The sequence below is a fragment of the Varroa destructor genome, unplaced genomic scaffold (assembly GCF_002443255.2).
Source record: "Varroa destructor unplaced genomic scaffold, Vdes_3.0 BEIS01000005.1, whole genome shotgun sequence".
Lineage (NCBI taxonomy): Eukaryota > Metazoa > Arthropoda > Arachnida > Mesostigmata > Varroidae > Varroa > Varroa destructor.
In genome coordinates this window covers 15,197,765-15,201,963 of record NW_019211458.1, presented here as the reverse complement: position 1 = coordinate 15,201,963, position 4,199 = coordinate 15,197,765, and the positions used below count along the sequence as shown (strand labels likewise).

The 4,199-nt window shown below is 40.3% G+C and overlaps 1 pseudogene; it reads left to right on the top strand.

Moving 5' to 3' along the window:
• The first annotated feature begins 1,035 nt into the window (after window positions 1-1,035).
• On the top strand, window positions 1,036-3,542 carry LOC111251683 (phosphatidylinositol 4-kinase type 2-beta pseudogene; annotated as a pseudogene).
• Window positions 3,543-4,199: the final 657 nt, after the last annotated feature.

The window sequence follows — 4,199 nt, the reverse complement described above, 5'->3', positions numbered from 1 at the left end:
CTCGGCAGCAGTGCCGTAAGCTATTCAGCTACTTACAGATCGCTATATACATAGCACAATCCTACATTTATCTGTAGTAAAATTTACTTAATTGTGATAAAGCCTAATTCATTTAGTAGTTCACCACTTGGTAAACGTAATAAAAGAGTTATAGTTGAGCACAATATACCTGGCAAAGATCGCATTTTCTGAGCTCTTACCGATTGCAGGTCTCTATCTGAAAACTGTCCCTGTAAATCACCTTAGCAATGTTAGACTATTGTTTCATTGAACCCGAACTTACTGTATTCAACTTACTGAAAATGATAAGAACAACAAGTTATATAACGCGCAAGAGATTGGCTTGCGTCTTGGCAGTTCTACTGTTTTCGAAACGTAAGTTCAGTGCACTGTTTGCACTGAAATATTTATACTTGAAGTTCAAAAAAATATGGTACTCCTCTATTGAAGTCCATTGAGTCCCTATCGCGGAATGAAGTGCTAATTAGGCACTACTATCACAGTGCTGTCGATTGATTTGGTAGCTCAGAGCTTGGATCAAATATATGTAAACGGATTTTTGGCCTATTATTTAAATATACTTAAATTTAGACATAGCAGAATCTCTAGTTCTATAAAATAGCCCGTTTCATTAGCCCCTTTTGTTGCAATAGATGCCATTTCCATAGAAGCCTGTATACGAGTCAGCATAAGATCTGACGCTGTATTACTATTGCTATATTATTATAAATATAAGATGTACATCTTAAATAGGTGAAAGATATAACGACTGTATATAATGCGTGATACCGTCTCAGGGCGTTATGAATCTCACTGACTGAATGCGTTTCCTTATTTAGGGTGTGCCAGCGATAATGTAACTAACAGATAACAATACTCTTGTAATACAAATGTGCGAATGCAATGTAGTACAGCATACCCTCCGGTATTTAAGAAGAAAGAACGGGAGCAAATTTGCACATAGCACGATAAACACTATTGCTTTCGTAAGTGCAATTGCATCACTCAATAAAATAAAGCAATGGCCTGATGTCTTGTTCGTGGAGTTACTGTATTTAATATCAATTAGCGAAGTAACGCACGAGGAACAAGGTTTTCCAAACAACGATATGTCGAGTTGCACGCTCTTCCATGAGAGCGTTGTCATCGTATCTGGCCAGTGTCTAGGATATTAGATTAGCACCGCTCAGTTACCTTCCCGAATAAAAATTTTGCCCCCGATAGTCTTTTACCACGTAATGCCAGGGATCGTACCGCCACAAAGCAAGTAATGTCTCGTCCTTTTTCGCAGCATTTGATCATCTATATGGGACTCAGATAATCCTGTTCTTTCTTGACTAGACTTCGTTTTTTCTAACGTTTGAACTTCAGAGCTGCATAAAGATACGATCTATTCTTTGTAATTTTGAAATAACTAAGTGTACAATACGAGAAATGAGTTGAAGTCGACCCTGTGCAATACATGTTCATTTTTTTAGCCAGTAGTAGGATGTCTGCGATATAGACACCCTTTGAGCTGTCGCGGCTCGTTTGGAGCTATCGCTGACGGTGCAGACTAACGGAACCCCGCACACAGTCGAACAAAGTTTTATGGCGGGGAAACGTACAAGCCGGTGCGGTCCGGGAGATTGACCAGGGCAACTTCGACAGTGAGAGCGAGAAAGCTACCAGTTTTTTCCTCGAATGTCACGTTGTTCCCAAAGGACAACCAAATGAGTAAAAATGAGAATTTGCACTTCAACAAGTGCTACCTGGCTGATCCTGAGTTTGTGGCCTTAATGAACGATGTAGAAACCGCTATCGCTCACAACGTATTACCCGAGAGGATCTATCAAGGAAGCTCCGGCAGCTACTGGGTTAAAAACATACAGCATGAGCGACTCGGCATTTTCAAGCCGAAGGATGAGGAACCGTACGGCTCGCTGAACCCCAAGTGGAGTAAGTGGCTACATAGAATTTGTTGTCCATGTTTTTTTGGTCGTACGTGTTTAGTGCCGAGCCAGGGGTACCTTTCCGAAGCGGGTGCGTATATAGTGGATCGCCGGTTGAAGTTGAATATAGTACCAAAAACATTTATTGTGGCTTTGGTCTCGGAGACCTTCAACTACTCGCCTATCGACCGTACGAAAAGCAGGGCAAAACGAGTGATTACACGAAGATTCCCGAGAGTTAGTAAACGTTTTAATCGGATTGGTCTGCCGCCGAAGATTGGCTCTCTGCAAATGTTCGTCAAGAATTACCGGGATGCTTGGGAATGGTTACGGAAATGGGAAGATGACCCTCTGCCCCCAGATATGGAAAGGGTGTTTCAATTGCAGTTGGAGCGACTCGTAATCCTTGACTACATCATTCGGAATACAGATAGAGGCGATGAAAACTGGTTGATACGGTATGATCGACCAGACGAGGAAAACAGTGAGTCGTCGTCGTCACCATTACAAGAAAGTGATGTTAAGATTGCTGCTATAGATAATGGCCTTGCCTTCCCGTTCAAGCACCCTGACTCTTGGCGAACATATCCATATCACTGGGCCCGAATACCCCAAGCAAGATTGCCGTTTTCTCAGGAGACTAAGGATCTAGTTCTATCGAAACTGTCTGACCCGACATTTGTGCAAAGCATCTGTGACGAGCTACTCGATTTATTTCGGAGGGATCGGAGTTTTAATCGACACACCTTTGAGAAACAGATGAGCGTTCTACGAGGGCAGGTCTATAACGTGGTGCAAGCACTGAAAAATGACCGTTCCCCTGCACAGTTGATACGAATGCCTGCTGTAAGAGTACAATTTGTACAGACAAAACAGCCAATAAGTATCGACTCAAAAAAATATAAAAAACATGACAAATTGTCAAAAAGGGACACCGCTTCTAAGAAAATATCGAAAATTGATTTAAATTATAAAAAGGGTAAGAAATTATCAAGCTTCAGTTCCAAGGCAAATGATAGACCGTTGCAAAGTGATACCAGTTCCAAGAAATATGATAAATCGGAAAAAAACGATTCCGATTCCAAGAGTAGTGGAAGATTTAGAGACAATTCTGATTCAGCCTGTAGATCAGACAATGCTAGCGTACATGTTCACATTACACACTCCCCTTGAATCACTGCCTTCAACGAGCTTATGTTGACAGTGAAGCAGGCGATTTCATCTACACGCGAGTTTCTATATAGGCCGGAATTAGGTCTGACTCGAGTCGATAAATAGATAGACCGATTAAGCTCTAAAATGGATATATAGTGGGCAACATGGGACTATTCTGTGTGTGTGTGGGGGGGGATCATCTTTTTTATTCGGGAAATTTTTACTTAAGAACTAGAGTTTGTGTGTTAACGTATGTCAGGTGTGAGGTGATTGGGTCTCAACTTCCAGACGCTGCTGATCATCAGTTGATTATCTTAGGTGTGATCCAAGAAGCTCAAGCGGGAGACTATAGCATCCACCAAAATATAAAATGATCCAATCAAGAATCGACTAAAGTGCTGACAAGTTAACGTAACTTTTTATCATCAAGGTTCGGAATAAATTATTGAATAGGCACGTTGCTTTCGCTTGTATATACAAAACCTAAACATCCTTACCCATGCACTAAAGTATATTAACTTATAGATACGTTATATAGATTTCTTAACCTACGCTTTCGATACGGTATTTAAAACGTTGCATCTTGAGTCTGCAGTGAAGGTATGTGAAAGAACTGGTTTCTTCTTCTAAATAGATATAATCCGGATACATTATACTTAATGAACATGAACATTAGCTCACTAGAAAACGGTGGATATTTCAGTAAAAAATCAACAAACCTAATATTATTTGTTCCTGACTTCAGTCAAAACCGAAGCTACCGAAAGGCCTGAGGTAAAAAAAAATAGCCGCTTTTTCAAAAATAGACCTGGATTGTTGTTTGTAAGTAAACCAAGCCGAGGAATCGACCGTACGAAAACGGTGATTGGAAATCATCGGCCATCTATCAGTATAGTGCAAGATCCACTGTGAAAGCGCTTGCAAGCGTTTACAAGTTACTGTTGTTTTCGTATGCAAAACTGTTAATGTACAAATATAGTGTGCAGCTCGGTTCCTACAACACTTTTTATTATTAAGAACTACTAGAGGAAGGGCAAACTGATTTATTTTATATATAATGTTAGTAAAATTTTCAGTTTATTCGACAAAAAACACCTCAAACACTATTGTAGT